General features: G+C 53.5%; 1 protein-coding gene and 1 long non-coding RNA gene across 5 annotated transcripts in view; both read right to left on the bottom strand.

Moving 5' to 3' along the window:
• Positions 1 to 22,857, bottom strand: part of NECTIN1 (nectin cell adhesion molecule 1) — a 61,018-nt gene that overhangs the window by 22,019 nt on the left and 16,142 nt on the right.
• On the bottom strand, positions 6,359 to 8,859 carry LOC135285462 (uncharacterized). Of its 4 annotated transcripts, none has more exons than XR_010350283.1 (4): positions 8,519 to 8,859; positions 7,623 to 7,645; positions 7,386 to 7,478; positions 6,359 to 6,686 (listed from the first exon to the last, which is right to left on the bottom strand). It is a non-coding gene; the product is annotated as an uncharacterized LOC135285462 (long non-coding RNA). The 4 variants fall into 4 exon arrangements; XR_010350281.1 differs by having other exon boundaries at positions 7,386 to 7,484; positions 8,519 to 8,858; XR_010350284.1 differs by lacking the exon at positions 7,623 to 7,645 and having other exon boundaries at positions 8,519 to 8,857.

The following is a 22,857-nucleotide window of genomic DNA, read 5'->3' as shown; positions in this document are numbered from 1 at the left end:
GGATGAATCCTGCCATTTTCACACCCCAGATCTCCCGGTGCCCACCAATCCATGCTGACACCTCCCAGGGGCAGCCAGCACCCGAGCAAGGATTAGCTGGATGGGTTGCAGCTTGCCCATTTGAATTTTATTCATTAGTTTTGTGGTGTTATTTTTTGTCACGGACCAAAAAGGGCCCAGCCGTGTGCCAAAGACATGTTGGTGCCAAGACCTCATTAGTGCAGGCCTCGGAGATCCTACTCCTCCACCTTGGCCTCTGAAGTGGTTTGTGTTGATGCCTTTCCCCACGATCCCAAGCCCAGATATTCACCGAGGCCTCGGGGGCTCCGTGCACAGCTCGGGGTGCCCTGAGGCACGAGGGCTGGAAGGAAGGTCTGCACTCCCTGGGTGTCAGGGGCACTGGGACACAGCAGAAGTGGCAGGTGGTGGCTCTTGGAGCTGGAAACCCTTTCTCCTAAAAGCCCAGGAGGTGCTGTTCCAGTGAGGCTCCCACACTTGCAAATCAGGTTCTTGCTCCCCCGTATAGAAAGCTCTGGAAATGATCTCCAGGCTCTGGGTGAGCTCTGTCACAACCTCACTCAATGCCTCTTTGTTAAGAGCCATGTGAACTCCACTCTGCTTTGCACAACCTTGCCTCTGCTGAGCCTCTCACCAATTTCTCTCCCTCCTGTTCCCTGATACTCATCTCGCCCCCAGGGCACTGAAACAGCCCTTGGCAGAGTGTGATGAGCCACCCTTCGGTGTGGCAATATCATGACTGATGCAGATGTCACAGGGATCGCTCCTGATTCTTAGTCACAGCAGCTGGGATCTTACAGAAGGATAAATCAATGCATCACACTTCAACCTGCACAAAGTCCCACAAAAGGACCTGATTTTGGGACAGCACCATGGCCATGGCAATCATGTCCCATCCGTGGTCCTGTATCTCTCACAGACACTGCAAATTTTCCATGAAGGAAAAGTGGGATGGAACAGGAGCTCAAAACTTTCCACTTGGTGGCATTTCAATATTTCTCTCCTGGTGTTTCTGAACTCTGAATCTTTCCAAAGGTCTGAAACACAACTCCTGTGGGGCAGAGCCTCCAGCAGCCCAAAGGAACATCCCAGGTGTGTCAGGCAGGGTGGGAAACACAGGAGAAAAGATCCTAAATCCCAGCAGGGGAATTTCAGGTGGCAAGAAGCAAAGGTGTGAAGTGGCGCTTGGCCAAGAGGTTGGGGTTAGTACCTCTGCTCTTGCCAGGGAGCCTTTGCATTGATTGCCAGGCATTTAAATCAGGATTGTGCTGCTCTTCCAAGAGCACAGGGCCTGCCTCGCCCTGCTGGGAGCCCATTGCAGTGAAGGAGTGGGCTCCAGTGAGTCAGTGGGCTCCAGTGAGTCACCCCAGGCCCTTCCTGTGGCAGCAGACTTTTACTGGAGGCCTCTCTGTCATCCACTGATTCACTCCTGCAGAGCCTGAGCACCACAGGGATTGTAAAACTTGAGTTTCCAACACAAGGGGAGGGGGAGCCTTAGAAGGAAGATGAGAGAGATGTGGCAAGATTATAGCTCCAGGTGACATGGCTGCACATGAAAGGCCTGAGATAACACGGGGATGGGGTGGGGGCACCCCAAGAGAGAAACTGCACGCCCAGGCATCCCTTCCCCCTTCCCAGAGGGAGCTGGGAGAGATTTACGGGAGCTGTCGGGAAATGGCATCATTGTACAATGGCCTGCCTGGCCCTCAGCCAAATAAATCCCTCTCAAAAGAAAGGACTGGGCTGGGCTTTGGTTTGTAAATGGGAAACACGGGGTCCTCTCCTCGAGGTCACTGGTTCAGACCCAGATCCAGCCCATGGCAGCAGGGCAGAGATGATTTTATCCCAGCACCAGTCAATGGCTTGCATCGAGCGAGGTCTCCAGCCAGGCCATCACTGGCTGCCTTTGGGATAAAGCCTTCTCCTGCCTGTGCAGGATTTTCTCTCTGGATAAATGGAGCACAAAGCAGCCTCAGGAGATCCTTGAATGAAAGCTCTTCCCCAAAGGGCCTTATCCATCGATGCTCCACTTCTTCCCTGTTACACTTTGGGAAATCTGGTCACTGAGCCACGGCTGGGATTCACACACAGGCCCCAAGCAAGAGCAAGGCCATGCTTGTCCCAGTGCTCTTGTAGAAAGAGACAAAAGAAAAACAGAGACCAGGGTGGGATGGGCCATGGATTGAAGAGACGGGGATGACCACCAGACTAGACCACGAGTTTTTCAACTTTGCAAACATCCAGCCAGGAAAAGGGCTGCGAAGCAGAGGAGTGGGATGGGAACAGCAGCCTGCCTCTGCTCCCAGCTCTCACTCCCTGCCGTTCCTTCCCTGGCTTTCTCACAGCTGCTTTGCTTCACCCCCCAAGTCACGGGGAGGGGAACATGCCCCATGGCAAAAGCAGGGAGGCTGGCAGAGCAGGGCTGCTGCAGAAAGAGCTGACACAGCACTGGGAAAGGCCTTCCTGCAATAAAGCTCCCAAAGCCCATGCTCAGCAACAAAGCACAAAGGCTCGGTCGCCCGCCCCGGCGCGCTCAGCTAATCCAGCGCCAGCTCCCACACACCTGAGCACACTCAGCCTGCCCCGTGCCCCGGCCTGGCCACTTGGCTCATTCCCCCTCTCCTTCTGGGCTGGATGTGACTCCAGCTCCTTCCTCAGCTCTTTTCCTGCTGTGTGTTCTTGCTCCCACCTGTCCAGCGCCCGGTTTCACAACTCCAATCTCCTTTGTCCTGCAATTTCCACGTCGCATCTCCTTCCCTCCCCACTGCTGTGATAGAACACGGTGTGTTTTGTTCACTACTGTCTCTGGGCTTGCCTCTCCAGCTGGTCAATGCTTGTGCCGTTCTTTGATGTGCCCTCCTTCCATTGTAGCCTTAAACATCTTCCCATCCCTTTTGTGTCTCCACCACCACACCCCAGGCCACTCGCTTGCCTCTGCTCGTCCCCAGCCACTTTTCCACCAGTGGATATGTCCAGGATGACATTCTGCACTAAGAAAAGCAGGCAGCTGGCCAGGCAAAGACAAAGAACCAAAAATCCAAGACTCTTCTCTCTGGAATCATCTCACTGCCTGCCAGCAAGGAAAAAAACCAAGGTCGTTTTGCTTACCAATTCTAACCTGTAAGCAAAAGAAAGAGGACCACAAGCAGAGCCAATGCTTATTTGGTGGTTGGGTGGGGAAGAAAAGCTGGAAAATCAAGTGTGGAGGAAGGGAAAGAAGCTGGAGCTTTGAGAAGAGGGAAGCTAATTAAGCTGAGACTGTCCTGAGACGTTATCTTGATGGGCTAAGTCCCCAAATGCACACGAGTGTTTTCTCTGCTCTGCCTCTTTCTTGGACTTCCTCGTTGCCTTGGATATTGTTCAAGGAGTACTGGTCCAGTGCTAAATCTCCTGGCTATTAGAGCTCTCCAGGTGCTAAGGAGGAGGGATTTAATGAGGAGCTGTGAAGAGGGGATCAAGATAGTAACCCATGGAGAGCCTCATTTCCGAAATGAGGGAACTTGAGACTGAAGAGATTCAATAAAAACAAAAATAAACTTGATGGCACAGAAAAACGGGAGAACATCAGCTCCTTCCTCCCCTCGCTGGTCTGGAGCTGGAGCAGGAGCAGGAAATGGGGGAGCTCTCAGGGCTGGAGCAGGGAGTGACTCACTCGCCTCCACAATGGGAACGGGACAAAGCCGAAACTCTGCTGACTCAGGCGTGACTTCAGCCCGGGGTTAATAACTGGCAGCCTCCTCTGGCTGGCCCCAGCAGCCAATTCCCTCTGTCCCCACTCAAACCAAGCCTCTTTCATCAGCATAGATGCCCGGTCACAGGAAATTATCAAAGATCCAAACGCTGGTCTTGTGTCCAAAACGTGGTGAGAAATGCAGCCCTGCCAAACCCCGCTGGTGCTGACCAGCCCTGTAATTTTCATGGAGAAGATCAAAACTCTGACTTTCTTATAGTTGAAATGTATGTTTAACAGTCACAGCTTTCTGCCTGTGGTTTTGCTTTCCTCCCATTATCTCTCAGGATATAACATATTGTTGATATCTCAGTATCTCCCCAAGTTAAAAAGAAATGTTTCCTCCTCTCGTAAGCAGGAATGCCACGCTCTGTTCTTCTGTAATTTGTTTCGAAAGACAGAAACAAGCAAGTTTTTTTGTAACCAGGAGAATGTGATATATGTTCTGGTGACTGACAAGTAGGGAAAAGCTTTGCAAACAAGACAAATGCAAACATGGCACCAACAGATGCAATGGACAGACACCCTTCGCTGGCTCCCTGCCTGTGATTTCTCTTTTAATGTGCTTTTATCTTGCCCTAGAGATATCTCTGCTGGGAAATGGGAAAGACTCAGACCTCCCAACTTTGTCTGGGTTGTTTAAAGATTCCTGCACATGAAGAACAGCCCAGAAAGAACAGCGAGCACAAATAACCCCAAATTCAGCGCTCTGCTTGATTTCCAGCCTGCTGCTGCTCAGCTTTCTTATCATCAAGCCCCTGTGTAAGGAATTCCTACAAATTTCAAATTTTATGGTCTCCACAGAGCAGAGGCAGACCCAGCTCCAGCCCTACCTGGGCCCCATCCGCAGGAATCACTCTGCATATTTATGGAGAAAAGCTTTGCATCTTCAAAAGGCTTTTCAAACAGCAACTAATTAATCCTCCAACACCCTGAGAGGCAGGAAAGCCTTATTACCCCTGCTTTCAGGGGTGGGGAAATCAGAGGTGCTGAATGACAAAGAGATGTGCCCAGGGCCACCCAGGCAAGCACCGGCAATCTCACCCGGCTGGAGGTGGGGATGCGCAGAGGATGGTGGCAATTCTCACCTGAGGAAGCAGGGATGGAGGTTTTTTTTGTGGGGAGGCCCCGCACCCCACCCACCCCTGATGCAAATGGCAGAGTCACCCTCATTTCCATGGCTGAGGAAAGCGAGGGAGATGAAGTGGAAAATCCATTTAGTAGGCAGAGTGTGGAAACCTAAACATTGCCCAGGTGAGAGCTGCACTAAAGGTTCCCAAAATGTGGCTCACGGTTTTACCAACCACAAGAAAACCGCTTGCAACCAAATCTCTGAAATTTTGTGCTAAGGACATGCCAGAAATTAGGAGAGACTGAGGCTGGGGGTGAGTGTGCCATTCACCCTCTGAGCAAAGCCAGCCCCCCTTTTCTGAAATATCCCACATGCTGAGAAGGAGGGGGGTTAGATTAGATTTTAGGAAGAAATTCCCTACTGTGAGGGACTGAGGTTTCTCAGAGAATCTGTGGCTGCCCCATCCCTGGAAGTGCCCAGGGCCAGGCTGGATGGAGCTCTGAACAACCTGGGAGATGGAGAAGTGTCCCTGGGGTGAAATGGGATGAACTTTGAGGTCCTTTTAATCCAAACCATTCCGTGACCCCCGTGCTGGGTGGAGATGCAGCTCTCCCATCCCAGCCTCCATCCAGGCTGTCTGAGGAATGATTGCTGGGCTTAGAGGGGCCTGCAAGGGCCAGGGCTGTAAACAAGTGACAAGACCACCCATTAAAGGCAGGCCGAGCATGGGGAGGGGGAGGAAAGCCGGGAGGGAGGGTCAGAGCCCAGCAGGGAGACCTCCCACCACGGGTCATGCTCCCTGCCCCATCCTCTGCATCTTTGCTTTCCTGGGAGACCAACACAGGTACAGCCCCTCTTCCCTGCCCTGAAAGGTGAGGGCTGTCAGCAAGGGCTCAGAGAGACCAGAGCAGAGGGCAAGGCAGGAGGAAGGAGCAAGGAATTCTGCATAAAAAAAACATGATTTGTTGTGCAGAGAGGAGTTCACAAACTCCCATTTCCCTCTGGACACCTCTCAGTGGGGGCTTTGCTCCTTCTGCTGAGTTAAGCGGGGACTTAGACTCAAAAGTTGTATCTCCTTCGTGATTGTAATGCAGTGAGGGACACAGGTGAACTTCCAGGAAGAGAAATTAAAGACTTCCCCACACCTGATTATCCCATTCTCCAGCGAGGTGGCTTTGTGCTTCCAGGTAGCCCCAGGGAGGAGCTGGGCTGTGCTACAACACTTAGGGGAATTTGATGACAAATGTCCCTCAGGAGGTGGAGTGACACCAGTGCTGAGTGCCTCAGTGCCCAGGGACAAGGGTGTTCCTTCAAACACGACCTTCAACACCTTTGGGGGCCTCTCTCAGGGTGTTTCACTTTAATTTAATCAGGAAGGTTGGGATCCCCACAGCTCTGGCAGGCCTCAATCCCCGTGGCAGGCTGAAATCACACATTTACCCTAAAACTGTTCCCCCAGTCCTGATCCATGAGAGACAAGGCAGGACCAAGAGCAATCAGCTCCTCGTGGAGATCCACGAACGGGCAGCAGGATGGAGCAAGCCAAGAGCCAGCTCCCCATTCCCAGCCTGCTGCTGGAGAAACCAGGCCTGGATTCTCAGGGTTAAACAGCTCAGCTGGCCTTAATTGACAGATTTTATTGACTTTCATGGTGATTTCATTGACTTTTGTTCAACTCCATCAGCACCAGGCTCCCTGTTTCCTTCTTAGGGAGCAGCAAGCCATGTGCAGAAGGATGTGGAAGCCAGATGGATTTTGCTGTGCCACTGGGGAGAGCTCCAGGGAGTCATCCTGCTCTTCCAAAGACCAGGAGGTCAACTGCTCTCAGGGGACTCCTGTGTGCTTTGTCTCAGCTCAAACTGGAGGCTGCCACAAAAATGGAAAGCATGCTATAAAAAAATAACCAGAGCTGGTGGAAAATTTTCCAGCACAGCATATTTTTTCTGATGGAAAAGTGTCACTTAGTCCAAGCCAAAACCATCTACTGGAACGTGCTGATTTTGGCAAAATTCTATTAAAAAAAAAAAAAAAAGCCCTTTTGATAAGTTTGAAATGGTTTTTGCTTGTGGAATCCCATTTCTTTGAAATGGCATTATGGTAAAACAGTGACCAAGAGTGCAGCCAGAACGGGGTGCTTTGGTTGCCATGGAATGGGGGCATTTTGGATGAAGCCAGGCCAAAGCTTTCTTTTGAAATTTCCCTTCTGTGGAAGGTTTCAAATGACAGCCACAAAGCAGAAGGAGACCTCCCTCTGAAACTCCCAACATGCCCACTCTGCCAGCCCATCGTGCCTTAGTCATCCCCACGGGTGACCTTTCCAACAGCTCTCCCCCCAAACACAAATCACCTCCCTGTGCCTCTCCCCACCTTCAGGCTCTGATCCATCTGGGTTCATCCTCTCCCGGCTCTCATCCCACCCTGGCCCTGGGTCAGGAGTTTTCTGGGGGCTTGGGCCAGCCCTGCAAGCTGTGTGGGACCCACAGCCCCGCTGCAGCCCCTCTCCCTGTGCATTCCCTGTCTGCTCCTCCTTCCTGACAGACGGATTTGCTCCCACCCTGCACCTGCCTGCTGTGCCCTCCTCCTCCTCCTCCTCCTCCGTCTGCTGCTTGTGCCTTTCCACTCTCTAGCAACTCCAGGGGAGGCTGGTTGAGAGAACTCCTGTTCCTTTCACATTTGGGGGCAAAAAAGAGGGGGAGAGAGGGAGAGAGGGAACACAAACCAGGCTATTACGTTTTTGAGCAGACATGACAATATGGACACAGTTCCTCCAGAACATTGTGCATATTTTAAGACAGACTTTACCCCAAAAATGTCAGCCAGCTCTCCTGGTGGGAGGAAGAATGAAGGAATGAAAGGGTCCTCCAGGTTTCCAGCAGAACTTTTATCTTGGGAAAGCTGGAAACTCCTGAGCACCTTCCCCAGCACAGCGTGCTGCTTCCCAAGGGCTGGAGCGAGGAGGGGTGCTCCAAAACACCCCATTTCCCACAGGAGCAGTCCTGTCCTCCCTCAGGGGAGTGCCCAGGGTGGGGGAAATGGCTCTGGAGACAAACACTGGAGGCCTGGAGGGGAGCTGGGCTGGGCCTTGAGGTTGTGGACTCTCCATCCCTGGAAATGTCCAGGGCGAGGTTGGGTGGGACTTGGGGGAAGCTGTCCCTGCCTGTGGCAGGGGGTGGAATTAAATGGTTTTTAAGGTCCCTTCCAACCCAAAGCATGCTGTGACTCCATGCCTTGACCTCCCATGCCAGGAGGAGGAGGAACTGTGCAGAAGGAATCCCAAGGAGGGAGACAAGAACTCCTCCTCAGAAGGGTGGGACCAGCCTGGCCGTGGGTCCCCTCGGTGCTCCACCACCTCTGGACGTGGCAGCTGGGCTGGGGTGGCTCCCAGGCTGCAGTGTCCCTTGTTTGTCACCCCTGCTTGAGCTAAGGACTGCTCAGAACCACCTTTACTTGTTGCTTAGGGAGCAGGGTGGCAGAGAGAACACAGCTGGATGCTTGGCTACCTGAAGAGATGGATGGGAGGATATAAATAGCTAATGGAAGAGGAAAGAGGACAAAAAGTCCCGTTTCCAATCTGGTAAAAAAACTGACCAGAATAGTAGCAGAGGAAGACTTCCAGAAATAAGCATGTGGGTATTAAATGAATGGAAAATGAATTAAAAGAGAAGACAGGGAAAAGAGACTAAAAGGAGATTCTGAACCTGTTTGAAGAGTAATTGTCCCATCTTGGAAAAAGAATTTATGTCACCTGGGTGCCACAAACCCTCCAGTTACTGGAAGTAACTTCAGAGTGACAAGAGGCAGTGGACAAGGAAGATAAGAATGCAGATAAATGTCATTAACCCCTGTTAGTGCAGGGCTCAGAGAGTTCAAAGGCTCAATCTGCAGTGAAGGATGGAGGTCACAGGAATTGTCTGGATGTCAGTAAAAGCTCTGAGAGGAGGCAGCTGAATAAACCAAAAGTTTCTTGCAGGCTTGGGAGCCTCCTGTTTGTGATGGTGTCACAACACCAGGGCTGTGACAGTCACGGGGATCTCTGTGACCAGTCCAAGGTGGGTTCTGCCTCTGGGGTAAACAGAGGCAGCAAACAGCACAGAGGACGAGAAGGATGTGCCCCAAAGGGAAGGGAAGAGCCTTCCTCGAGGGGAGGGACACACCTTCCTCGGGAGAGATCCCATCAGGGACAAACAACAGCCCTGAAAAGGAAATAACAGGCTCTTCTCAGGGCGAGCTGAGAGGGAGCCCAGTGAGATCCTCGTGGCTGTTCCCAGCCCTGGGGGCTATCCAGGCTCCACAAACACCCAGACAAGGATGGGGACATGCTGTGGATGTCCCCAAGGGAAGGACTCAGACAGGGAAGCAGCACAAAGCCCAAGAGGAAGAGGAAGTTTACAGCTGTCCTCAGAAAAGTCAGCGTGGCCTTTCCTCTCAGAGCTTCCACATCCCCTGGGAAAGCACAACAACTCATCTGCAAGTCTGCACAGAGCCCTTTGGGAGCTGGAACCTCGGGCCTGACAACTCCGTGGCAAAGTGTGAATCCAAAGTAATTGCACTGTTTGCTCTGGGAATACTCCAGATACACTTGGCATAACAGAGGAACACTCAGAATTCTCTCCTTGTAGGATCTACAAACCCCCCTCTTTCTTTACATTTTCTCTTCTCCCTTCCTTCTTTCCACTGCAGTGATTTTAGAAAAAGGCATTTGAGTTTCTGCCTTCCCTCTCTGCCCGTGTAATGAAATATTTTATCCTCCAAACCTGCCTTGCAGAGAGGGGGATCTCTGGAGCAGACACCGAGGGCAGGGTCCCTTGGGCATGGAGACAAACGAGCTGCAGGCAGCTGCTGGGGCTGCAGGGTTAAGCCATTTTAATTACCTGCAAACAGCACCAGCCAAGGAATGGCCAATGTGCAAAGCAAGCCCTGCTGTCCCAGCGGGGCTGGGATGTCTCACCAGGCTCCTGCTGATCCTCTGTTAGATTAAATTCTTGGCTGAGAGCTGCCCTAAGGTTTTATTATGGCAGTGGGGATGAGCTCCCTGCACCCATGTTTGGGCTGGGGCAGTGCCTGTGCTCCCAGAGCTGGGCAACTGCAAACCTCACCCCACTGCCAAACCCAAGGAACTCCAGCAGGGTTTGAAGCTGTTGTTTTTCCATTCCTAACACAGCAGAGAGGCAGATCCCTCCTCTCTATCTGTCCCCATCCCACCAAGCCCTTCCCAGCTCCCAGCAGTTCCCTGTGGTCCCCTCATATCCCTTCATCTTCCTCAGATGCCCACAGCAAACCCAAGGGAAGGAAAATGGTGTTTGGGTGTGTTTCTGTGTGGGCAGAGGGAAGGAACAGATCTTTCCCAAGGGGCTCAGATGGGAGCCAGGGCTGAGCAGCAGCTCTCCCCAAGCAGGGACGGCCTTTTGGGGCACCCTGGCTTTGTGTGAAGGCCTCTGAGGCTATGGCAGGGCTCCTTCCCAGCAGGAATGTGGCAAACTGTGCCTAACCCCCCTCTGCCTCCTTCCCAAACTCTCCACAGGGCAGCTCAAGCTGGTCCAGGGAATGCTGTCCCCTTCCAGCTGCACAGACCTTCTTGCTTCCCTGCCTCCATCCCTTCTCCCCCATGCCTGCAGGTACTGGGAAAGCCACAACTGGCTCCCACGGGACTCAGGGTCCCCATTCCTGCCGTTTCCCTTGCCCTGGTGCATGGGAAGCCGCGCCCTGACCTCTTCCAGCTCCGACTTGCTTTCCCAAATTGGGCCGGTTTTGGGCAGGACGTGCCCGGACCTGCCACCTCCTCCCCAAGCCTTTGAAGGCAGCCACGTAGGCAGCTGCACCCCGCAGACTTTCGTGTGGAAAAGCCACAAATCCCTGAGTCACCTGCCTCCAGCCTGTGAAGGCTCCTGTTCCCTCTCTCGGTGGGACAGACAGGCCCAGGACAGCAGGACTCCCTTCCCAAGAACTCCTGGGAAGGCAGGATCCTGTGCCAGGCTTGGGAACAGGATTTTGGACTCAGGATGGGAGAAAGGGAGAACTTTGTGCAGGATTTTGGACCTCAAAGTGGGAGAAGGAGAGATCTTAGTACAGGATTTTGTACCTCAGGATAGAAGTGGGGCCTTTGTGCAGGATTTTGGATTCAGGATGGGAGAAGGGAACACCTTACTACAGGTTTTTGGACCTCAGGATAGAATGGTGGTCCTTTGCACAGGATTTTGGACTCAGGATGGGAGAAGGGGGGGTCCTTTGTGCAGGATTTGGGACCTCAAAGTGGGAGAAGGGGACACCTTAGTACAGGATTTTGGACCTCAGGATAGAAGGGGGGATCTTTGTGCAGGATTTTGGACTCAGGGTGGGAGAAGGGGTGTCTTATGTGCAGCCTGCTGTGAGAAGGGGGAAGGGGACAGGGGACAGGGACTCCTGGGGCCACAGCAGAGAACTAGAGCAGATGGCTCCCTGCAGGGCAAGCCCCAAGTCAGGGAGCTCTGGCGTTCTTCAGCCTCAGCACAGAAATCTGCCTGCTTGGGGGTTCTCTGTGCTCAGCACTCAGCCATTTCCCCTTCCCGGGGAGCCTCTCTCCCCCTCAAACCCACTCCCATCCCGTTCCCCCGCTCTCCTTCTCCCCCAGTGCTCCCCGCAGCGGGTGAGGGTGAGCTGGGTGTGGGATTGAGCCACCTGACAGGCAGGGCACGGAGCAGGGTGTGTGCTCAGGGAACATTTCAGGGGAGAGGAAACACGTGTTCCAAGGACACAGGGAACAAAACCCTCCTGGATTTCCGCAGCCCCGGCTCCGAATCCCCCACCAAGGCCATTTGCTCAGCCAAAGGGACAATGGGACTTGACATAAACAATCCCATAGGATCAGCACATGGATACCCAGCCCGCCCCCACTGCTGCCTCGCCTCCCCCTCAGCCCAGCTGAGGCCAGCAAGACACAATGTGTAATTAGGTTAATGAGCTAAGCACGGATTTTAATTGGGATTCCCCGATTTGCTGGTCTATCTCCTCCTTTTGTTTCGCTGCTGGTGCGAGTTCCTAAAAGCTGCCCTTGCTAAAGGCCCTGATATTAGAAAGGTCTTACGGATCTTTAATTGTATTTAATCATCGAGGTAATTAATGATCCTTGAGCAAAATGGAGATTGCATCTAGAGTAGTTCCAGTCTTGCCCTTTAGCATCTGCTGTGTCTGGGCACAGGAATTCTGCAGGCAGCAGGAGAGGGGTTCACACAGAGCCAGACAAAAGGATGGAAGAGAGAGGAGAGCGGTGGGGAGAGAAGGGATTGGGGGAAAAAAGCACATTGGAAATGGAGAAGGAGCTGAGGAGAAGAGAGGGAAGCAGGGACAGGGAAACAATGCCATTCCTTCTCCTCACAGACAGGAGCTATCCAATTCCAGAGCCTGGAGTGTTGGCCCAGGGGGGATGGCTGGTTGTTCTCTGTGTCCCCACACTGGACAGCCTTGACTCAGATAACTCCCACCAGCTCCTGCTGCTCCCCTTCTCCACTCCTTCCCTCCCTCTGGCACCGTTTCACACCCCTTTTTTCTCAGGGAGACGTTCCCAAAGTTCAAAACCTTGAGCTGGAACAGTGGAGAGGGGGAGTGATGGGCAGCAAGTCCCAGCACGTCCCCTCTCTCCCAGGCCACAAACCCTGCACCTCCCATCCCTGCTGCCAACCCCTCCGCTTCTCCCAGAGCACAAACAGAGCCTGTCCGACCAGAATCGGGGCTGCCTGCTCCAACTTGCCCCAGAAAGGCAGATTTAGTGAGAAATGTCACAGGCAAAGCAGCAGCAGGGCCGTGGAATCAGCCCCTGCATCGGAGCTGTCCTGAACACAGGGATGTGTGCTGGAGGGGGCTGTGCTGGCTTGCTGGGGAATGTCCCCTGGCTCCCAGCCCCAGGAAAGGCACTGCCCTCCCCTCCTCCAGCCCCAGCGAGGCTGAGGGCAGGACAGTTGCACAAATTGCACACAAAGCACTGCAGCCTGTGCTGGGGTGATATTTGGGACTGCACGAGTCCTCCCCAAAGGAAAAATCCAGCTGCCACAGCAGATCCCCCTTGTCATTCCCGTTCTGGTGCTAGAGCACGTGTGAAAGGTCCTGGTGTGGTGCTGCATGAGCCTGCTTTTATTCTGTCCCTGGGAATGAGCCCCAGATAAGCTCTGTGAGCTGCTGGGACTTGCACAGAGGAGTTGTTGGGCTGACATTTCCAGCTGCCCACAAACTGAGCTTCGAGAGCCTGAGCCAGGGTTAAGGGTTGGGGGCAGAGTTCCACTCCAGGTACTGAAAGCTCAGCTCTTCTTGCAAACCTGGGGCTGTGTTACCGTGGGACAGGCTTTTATTCTGTCCCTGTGAATGAGCCCCAGATTGGGCCCAGTAAGTTCTGTGAGCTGGGACTTGCACAGAGGAGTTGTTGGGCTGACATTTTAGCTGCCCACAAACTGAGCTCCTCGAGTCAGGGTTAAGGGTTGGGGGCAGAGTTCCCCCTCCTGGTACTGAAAGCCCAGCTCTTCCTGCAAAGCTGGGGCTCTGTGACCATGGGAAAGGCACTGCACACAGCCAGTCCTGACTGGGAATCTGCCCCTTCCCACTCTGGAACGAGCTGCCTTCCCAGGCAGGTTTCAGCTTGCTTGGGCCGTCAGCTTGGCGGATCTCATTTCTGGTGTTTTCTTCTCCTTTATTGCCTCCTGATCTGCCCCAGGGCTTGCGAGAGCCTGCCTCCTCCTTTGGAGCATTAGCAACCCTGCCAGTTTTCCCCACTTGGATTATTTCATGCACAGGCCCTTCTTTCTCCCACGCTCCCTCCCCATCCACCTTCTCCACCCCACGTCCAGCTGTGGCTCCTGTGGCAGCTGGAGCCTCCAGGGGCAGGCACAGCTCAGGTGCTGCCCCTAGGAGTGACACCCAAAAATGGGGACATGAGTGAGCCAGAACGGAGGGGACAGGAGGGGAGGAGGTCACAGGACTGTCCACAGGGACGGGCCTTGAAAAGGGGCACTGCAGTGGGGAATAAAGGGCTGGCAGATTGGGAAAGCCTGACTACAGGTGCTGGGAAGAGGAGAAGGGGGGGATGTTGGAATCTGAAATGCAGGGAGCTCTCAGAACTTTGGGCCTGCAAGACAAAGCTGAGAACTAAACACAGGATTTGATCTGAGACCTTGAAAAAGGCTTCCAAACTTAGGTGCTAACGTTGGTACTAGCCCACAAAACCTTCATGCTGGCAGAGCAGGGTCCAGCCTCCCTCCCAGGGCTGATCTCCACAGCCCCTGCTGCTGGGAATGGCTAAGCTGATTGCAACAGCCCCGGAGATCTGCATCAAACCTCTCCTCCCTCCCAGCACACCAGATCAGGCCGCCTGATTGTGTCATTTATTCCCCCATAAACAAAGCAGCCAGAGGAGAAACCCAGCCCAGAAATGAGAAACCTTCCTGGAGACACAGCTGGGCCAGGCAGGAGGAGCAGAGCAGGGGTGAGGCTCCCCAGCCTGACCTCACTCGGGCTGGAGGCACAGCAACATCACTACAGCTGGCAAAGACCCCTGCTGGCTCCATCCTGCCCCACAGCACCCCCAAAAAAGCACCCGAAGGAGAACACAGCCAGCCCTGGAGCTTCAGGGCAGGAGGAGCTGCCCCTTCCAGGCATGTTCCCTGCTGTCCCTTCTTCCCTGCTGCCACTACCAAGAGCTTTCCTTGGGCTGAACATCAGGCCCGAGGTCCAAACCCCAGATCTACAGCAGTGGGGCTCAAATCCTGCTGCCTGCTCCCAGGGGTTGTGTTGTATCCCATCAGGGAGTGACTCCAACAGCTCTCACCCTGCTGTGGGGATGCAGGACCCCAAGGTTCCTGTGCCTCCCTTCCAGTTTGGGATGTTCTGTGATTCCATCACTGTTTGCAGCCTGCCTTGGGATGTTCTGTCATTCCACCCCTGTCTGCAGCCTGGCTGGGTGAGCAGCCTCAGCTGGGACCCCCCAGAGGCACTGCAGGCTGTCCCACTGTCCCCAGCCATTGTGGCCTGCACTGGAGGAGAGGCTGGGCAGTTTCAGCGTGCACAGAGCTGGGACACCCTGAGGAGCAGGGCTGGGCCCCCCCTTTGATACCCTGAGTGCACCAGAGCCCCTCCAGCTGTTTTGGGGTGCTCTCCCTCAGCCCAAGGGGAGCTGGAGCTGCCCCTGGAGCTGCTCAGCCTGCCTGGGGTGCCTTGTCCCATGCTGGAGCTGCTCAGGGGTGATTTCCCTCTCTGAGAGGGCAGCCAGCAAAGCACTGGCTGTGTCTCAGCTCTGCCTTCCCAGGAGGAAGAGGAAGAGGCAGAGTGGCAGGCTCAGAGACAGCACACAGGCACCTGACTCACACTTCCCGTGTGTTTTCCCTTTCTCCCACCCTCCCCAGCACCTCTGGCTCTGCCTTTCTGGCACCTCTGCACACAGCAGCATCGCTCTGCCGTGCCAGGGGGAGCAGCCTGACAAATTCACAGCAGCGAAATTCAGTGTACAGGGAGCCAGGGCTGCGGGAAGGGGAGGCAGGGGGGACCCACTTGGCCCTGTCACACTGCAGAAACACTTCCCTGTCACCCCTGCCTTGAAAGCTCTGCACTTCACACACACAGGAGTGCACCACAACAGGAGTTTTCAGCCACAAAACAGCAAAAAGGCCCCACTGGCCTTGCTTGGTGCTGCCAGATGAGGAAGGAGCAGGCCAAAGCATGAAGAGATTGTGTGAAAACTCCTCTTGATCCACTCCCTTTGTTTTCTTACAGGGGTGGAAACAGAGCAAAGGATCTTCAGGGAGGCAGAGAAGGAAGGATCAGGCCAAAGCATGAAGATGTTGTCTGAAAACTCCTCTTGATCCACTCCCTTTGTTTTTTTTACAGAGGTGGAAACAGAGCAAAGGATCCTGAGGGAGGCAGAGAAGCCCCTGGCTGCAAGCACAGCCTACGAAACCTCGCCAGGTCACTGAGAAACCTCGGAACCACTGCTGAAATAGATTTTAAATGGAGTCCCAGGCCTTCCTGCACTGAGGGTGATGAAGAATAAAACGAGCTGAGAGCTTTTCAATGCACACACTGAGGAAAAATGGCTTTTTAATTGATAATGCCAGGAGCTGGAGCCAGGGGATTCATCAGCAATGTTTTGGCACCTCTCAGGACTGCGGGATTGTGCCCACACTTGTGTTAAATGACACATTAACAGGAGCAGGGGTGCAAGAAGAGTGCAAGGACTCCCAGCAGCTCCAAGAACCCCAGAAGCTGCTGCCAGAATTCATCTCTCACAGTCCACCCATGGAGAGCAGCTCCTGCAGTGCAGGCAGCAGCTCCCAGCCAGCTCCTTTGCCTTGGATTGTCCCTGCAATGCCACAGCTGTCCCAGGGGACAGGGATTCCCTGCAGTGAGCACAGGAATGATGGTCCAGCATCAGCCCAGCCATCCTGCCCTGTCTCATCCCCAGTTTTGGGATGTCCTGGAGCCCTGCCCTTGTGCCCTGCCCATCCTGGCTGTGTGTTCTGCTCTCCATTCCCCTCAGGAAGCTCTTCCCAGCCTTGCTGTCACAGTTCTGTGGCTCCTGGGGCCGTGTGGGAACCCAGGCAAGGAGATGAATCTTGGAGAGACAGTAATTACTTCTGTCAGATTAATAAATTAATAAATCTCCATTTATTCTCCAGATTTAATTTCCAGTCCTTGCATTTTCTCTTCCTGCCATGCAAACACACCACAGAGAGATATGGGAAGGCACAAGAGAAGCAGGAAAGGGGAGAAGGAAGCTCCAAAAAGGGTCACCTTCCCCACTGTGAAGCTGTTAAGCATCTCCAAGCCACTGAAAGGGCTCCTAAAGTTGCGGAAAGGTGAGAGGAGGAGGAGGAAACTCTGCCTGCACAATGAGCTGCCCCCCTTGGTGGAAAAACCCAGCTCCCAGTGCAGACATCATCTTGGCTCTCTGTCTGCACTCGCTGCAAAGCCAGGGAGGAGAAATTCTCAATTCAGGCACTCTGCATACGAAATCTACCTTGGGCTGGATAAATCTGGAAGTGCCTATTTTTTCCCTTGGACACGAGGGAGTCTGGATGATTTGCTCCATTTTTCCCTTTTGTTTCAAAGCAGGGTCTTGCAGGGAACTCAGTGAAACTGAGCCTTTCTCACTGACCTGGACAAGAGGGAGAGCTCTGCTCATCCGGAGACCTCCCCAGCCACTGCTGAAATCTCTTGCAGAGGAGCCTCTGTTGCCTCAAGGAGCTGCTGAGCTGGAGAACCCATTTCAGGAGAGCCTTTTCTCTTCAGAAATGACTTCTGAGTTGCTGCTCCCCTTAGTGGGTCTTAACCAGCACAGCCACAAGGGGAACATCAGCCGAGCCCGTGTTCTTCTCCTTGGCACCACTGTTTGGGGTTTTTTTTGCCCAAATTTCTGAGTAGAACTTGTCTTTCCCCTTCTCCCTTTGTGAATTCCCCCTCTGAGAAAAGCGACACCAGGGCTGTGGGTCGGATTTCAGGCTCATCACTTAAAGATGATGCCCAGTTTTGGCCCAGTGCTCAGTCCAGCCTCGGTAAAATGATGCTTGGTGCCACCTCCTCCTGCCCTCCTGGAGCAGCCTGAGGCACAGCAGTGCAAACCCAGCTGGGTTTCTTGCAGGGAAGGAGGCACTGCAAGGACCTGCCCCTGTTTCCCAGCTCAGCAGAGCTCAAGTGGAGCGTCCATGTAGAAATAATAGGAAGGGGAGGAAAATTAGGATCCTACTGTGGGCCATCAGGTCTTTTCCATTCCTTTCCCAGTCAAACATCCCTGGATGACCCTGGATTCCCTGCCTTGCTTGCAATTTCTTGCTGGCAAGCACACAGGCAGGAGGATGAGAGGCTTCGTGCCAAAAAATAGGTGGTCAGAGGAGGAATAGGAGCAGAGAAGCCAACAGAATCAACCTCTCCTGCTCAAAGAATTCCTCTCCTGAGCATCCCAGCCAGCAGCACGCGCACCTGTGCAGGTGCAGGGCTAAACCAGCGCTTTTCCTTGCTATTTTTGGGAAGGCAGAAGGCAAATCCCCAAGGATCGCCGCACCCCATGGCCACATTCTGGGCACAGAAGGTAAAAAAAAAAAATAAGAAAAACAAAAAGCCAGAACAAAAGGCAGCAGCGGCTCCCTGCCCCCTCCCTGCAGATGTCCGCTGGCTGCTGCCTAATCCGCCCGGGCAGGCAGGCAGCAGTGTCACCCCGGGGGGGACAGCGCTGTCCCCTCCCCGGCGCCCCGCACCAAGGGGGGGTCAGCGGGGCCGGGGGCTGCTCGTCCCCGCTCCGCCGGGAGCAGGAACAAAGCGCCGGGGCCGGGAATTCAGCGCAACCAGCAGCATTTCCATGCTAATGAGCGCTCCCCGCTCCATCCTGCCGCCCGTGGCAAATTGGAGCGAAAATCCAGGCTTGAGAGGATGCAACTTTTATGTCCGATGAGCGTCGCCGGGCTCCAACACCAATCCTATCCCTCGGTTTATTTTTAATTGACTCCTACTAAGCCGGAGTGCATTTTCATCCGTTCCAAATGGAGCAGCTGTTGAAACTGAAAATCAGCAGCAGAAAGTGCGGACGTTTCTATTTTGCGGTGTTCGCTCCATTTCCAAACCTCAGCAGCCCGCCCAGAACAAAGGATGCCTTGGTGCAGAGCATTAACCCCATCCTGGAACCTCCCAATCCCCATCCTCGAAACCCTCACATTCCACTCGGAAAGCCTCGCATTCCATCCTGAAACCTCTGCATTCTCAGCCGGCATCCCTCGTGTCCCCATCCTGCCCTCCTGACGTCCTCATCCTGTACCCCATGATATCCTCATCCTGCACTTCCCACATCCCCATCCAACATCCTCTTATATCCCCATCCTGCACCCCTAACGCCCCACTCTGCATCTCTCAAATCCCCATTTTGCAAAATCTGTGTCCCCATCTTGCATCCCCATCCTGCATCTCTCACATCCCCATCCTGCTACCCCTATATCCCCAAACTGCAATCTTTGCATCCCAATCCTGCATTCCCAGCCTCTCCATCCTGCATTCCTCATGTCCCCATCCTGTACCACTCACATCCCCATCCTACACCCTCTTATATCCCCATCCTGCACCCCTAACACCCTGTTCTGCATCTCTCAAATCCCCATTTTGCAAAATCTACATCTCCATCTTGCTATCCTCACATCCCCATTCTGCACCTCTCACATCCCCATCCTACACCCCCAACACCCCATCCTGTGTCTCTCAAATCCCCATTTTGCAAAATTTGTATCCCCATCTTGCATTCCTCACATCCTCATCCTTCATTCCTCACATCCTCATCCTGCACCCCTCAAATCCCCACTCTTCAACCCCTGAATCCCCATCCTTCATTCCTCACATCCCCACCCTTCAACCCCTGCATCCCCATCTCGCATCCCTTCCATCCTCATCCTTCAAATCTGCATTCCCAACCTGGATCCTTCACATCCCCATCCTGCAGTGCCAGGTCTCTGGGTTGTGATCCCTCCCTGGATCCTGCACGGTGACAATGTGCCACTGCACAGGTGAGCCTGGAGAAGCTGTCCCCAGGCAGGGAGTGCTTCAGTCAACAGCTCAGCACACTCATCCTGTGCACAGCTGAGCAGCACACAAAGCCCAGCTCCTCAGAACAGCCCTGGCAAGGCTCTGGCCCTGGAGTGGACAGCTGGACCCCAGGAGCTCATCCCAAGGCTGGGATTTAGCAGGCAGGATGCTGGGATCAGGCTCCAGGGCTGACTAGCTTTGGTCCTGCTCACAAACAAGCCGTGCCCTCCTCCACAAGGCAAACACCAGCTGGCCAAGTCGTGGCCATCCCAGTGCTCAGTCCCAAGGGATAATAATCCACAGACCTGGCACTACAGAATCCACAGGGGAGCCCTGGGGATTGCCAAATCCCTGCACCAAGGCAGAGCCAACATGGAAATGCTGCAAATGGAGGCCAGGAGCTGGGACAGGATCCCTCGAGCTGTTGGGGTTGAGCTGTGGGGTCTGGCTGGCTCTGGGGACACCCAGAATTCACTCCCTGCCAAGAGGGGAACAGGCAGCTCCTAGGGCTGTGTGCCAGTGGTTTTGCAGGTAGCCTGGTCACGGAGTCTAGCTGCTGGAGAGGTTTCTCTACGTGGCAAGAATTGCTAATGGGGGAATAAAAGCTCAACTTCCCTCCCTCAGCAGTTTGCAGGTTTCTACAGGAGCAGTTGTCCAGGGCCTGGATCCTTAATCCCAACAAGGCCAGAGGGAAGCTGGATCCTGGTGTAGGAAGGACATCCTTCTCTCCTTGGCTTCCTTGGAGAGCAGAATCCAGGCCCCAAGAAGGAGCAGGAGGAGGGGGAGTGGATCCAGGGAACACTTTGCTGGCACATGTCAGCAGGGCTTCCTCTGTAAATAACATTTCACACCATGGCATGCTGAGTGCCAGTCACTTCAGGTGCTTTGGCACATATTAGATTTGCTGGGAGCTGAGGTGTTCAGAAAATCTGTCACTGACCAGTGTGCTCCACTCTTAAAATAATTGATTAATTAAAAGCTGACCCTGAGCTTTTTTTCTGAAGGTCTGTCCCTAGCTCTAAACCCCAAAAAGCCATTTTTATCTTTTACCAACCAAACAAATCCAGCTTCAGACCTCTGATTAAATATTAACAACTTAGCACAGACCACAAGCAAGCTCCACAGCTATTTATTGCTCCAAAGGCAGCTGCAGCAAGAAACACAGAACAAAACAAACAAAAACCAGCCAGAAATGAACGGTGTCATCCACATCAACAAGTTTCCTTTGAGTCAGCTCGGAGCCAGGGGGCATTTCAAGCACGTTTCACTGGGCTCAGAGCTTGGGGACCTGGTGCTGTTGGAGCTCTCCCAGCTCCAGGTTCCTCCCAGCTCCCCTTTCTGGAGCTCCATGTGCTGGTGATGGCAGTGGTCCCCACTTTGGACCTCACTGCAAAGCCCTGATGAAATGATGATGCCTGAAGAGCTTGGTGAGGGTGAGCTGGTGACTGGCTGGATTTATCAGCCTTTCATCCCCGTTTCCAAGCCCAGTTTGGTGCTGGCAGAGACATTTAGGGACACAGAGATGAGATGAGGGCATACAGGAGGCACTGAGCCCACCAGGGGGGTCAAAGTTTGTCCCTGTGAGTCACAGTCAGGTGTGGGACACCACTGGAACTGAGGTGAAAACCCCCAAACTGCCCAGTGTGCCCCCCCTTTGTACACCCCATAGATCCAGCAAGGCTTTTCCCCAGTATCACTCCATCCCCTGGAGCAACAGCACAAAAGGGGATTATTCCCCATTTCGCTCCTAATCCTTCCTGGAAGTCACAAAGCAGCTGTGCCTGTGTTTGGGCTCTGAGCCAGGCTGGGATCCCCCTCCCCACCTGATTTCCCAGGCACGGGCTCAGGTTTCTGACAGGATCAAATAACCCATCACTCAGGGCAAGATATGATCCCCTATTACCAATTCCATGCAAACAGCTCTGCTCTTCCCAGGATTAAAAGCCAATTAAAGAACCGTGCTTTTCAAGGGGAGAGGAAGACGAGAGGAGGGGTTTTTGTTGGTGTCTGGCTGGTAGGAAATATCCCCCATAAGGACTATTGATGAGTTCTTTTCAGATCACATTGATTTTGCTCAGAACCATTTGGGATTCGTGTCTCCAGAGGAAAAAGAGAAACAAAAAGAAGACAACAACAAAATCCCCACAAGCCATGTCCTAAAAAGGAAAAAGAAAGAACTTTTATTTGCAGGAGGATCAATGGTGTTTGCTGAAGTCAGCAATTGGTGTTTTGGGTTTCAAAGCTTTCTCAGGGCGAGGGAGCCTCACTCTCAAGGTGAAGCGCAAGCTCATAAATCTGGGAGAAGCTTCCAGCCCAGAATCTGCTGATTCCCCACTGCAGGGAGGGCAGAGCCAACAGGAAAAGGGCATTTGCTCTGCAAACAAGGAGCAGGATGAGCGCTTGTAAATCGCTGCTCACAAGGGAACAGGTGACATTCAGCCCTGCTGCACTCAGATCTGGGATAAAGGGGAACACAAAGGCGACTTTAAGCCAGCTCTGCACTCACCAGGGCCATGTGAGCACCTGGTTCCTCAGCTCCCAGCACAAGCCTCAGCTCTGATGCTGGGAAAACAGAGCTTGTCTTCAACACTTGACCCCGGCCCCAAAGCCTAAAATCATGGAATGGGTTGGAAGGGAACTTAAAGATCAACTTCCCACTCCCCTGCCATGGACAGGGACATTTTCCAGGTTGCTCCAAGCCCTATCCAACCTGAAATGCCTCCCATTGCCTCCTGCCCTGGGAGCAGATGTGTCCAGGGCAAAGGGAAAGCCAGAGATGGGAAAATCTCCAGCTGGGACTGCAGCCGGCCCAGCCAGACTCCAGCACAAAATGCATCCCATCGATCCCACTTCCCTGGATTTAGGAGGAACAAACAAAAAGCCTCATCATCAAAACCCCAACCTGCCTCTGCAGCATGTGTCCTCCCCAAGAGGAGCCCTGGCTTTAGGATCACAGGATCATTAGGGTTGGGAAAACCCTCCAAGATCATCGAGGGCAATCTGCCCAAACACCCCCTCATCACTAAACCTCACAGCCTGCTCCTGTTGCCCCCCAGCCCCAGTACCACCAGTTTGGAACCAGCTCCTGCCAGCCCTGCCCCTCAGAGCCCCTTCTGGTGCCAGGGGTGTGGAGCTCTTGCCAGTGGGTGTTTAGCACTCCCACCCACCTCAGCAGGCAGGTAGGTGACACCTCAAGGTCCCCTGCAAACCTGAATTATCTTCTGTTTCTATCAGGATGCTAAAGTAGCACAAAAACATGTCTGTCTTTCTGTCAATCTGTCACTTCGCGTTCGCTTCACTTTCGTCTGTCAAACATTAGCCCAGATCTCACTGTCAACAAGCAGATATTTATTTGTTGTTTCCTCTTTTGTTTGCTTCTTTTTCCAGGCCATTTCCACTTGAGATGCACCCAGGCAGGCAGAGCCACACGCACACAAACAGCAGGGCACCATTTTCACTCAATTCCAGGCTTTTTTTACTGGAAAGACTGGGAGTAACTAACTCTCTCTGACAAGTGACTCTT

The sequence above is a fragment of the Passer domesticus genome, chromosome 23 (assembly GCF_036417665.1).
Source record: "Passer domesticus isolate bPasDom1 chromosome 23, bPasDom1.hap1, whole genome shotgun sequence".
Lineage (NCBI taxonomy): Eukaryota > Metazoa > Chordata > Aves > Passeriformes > Passeridae > Passer > Passer domesticus.
The sequence above is the reverse complement of the archived record's forward strand: the minus strand, read 5'-3'. Positions and strand labels throughout refer to the sequence as shown.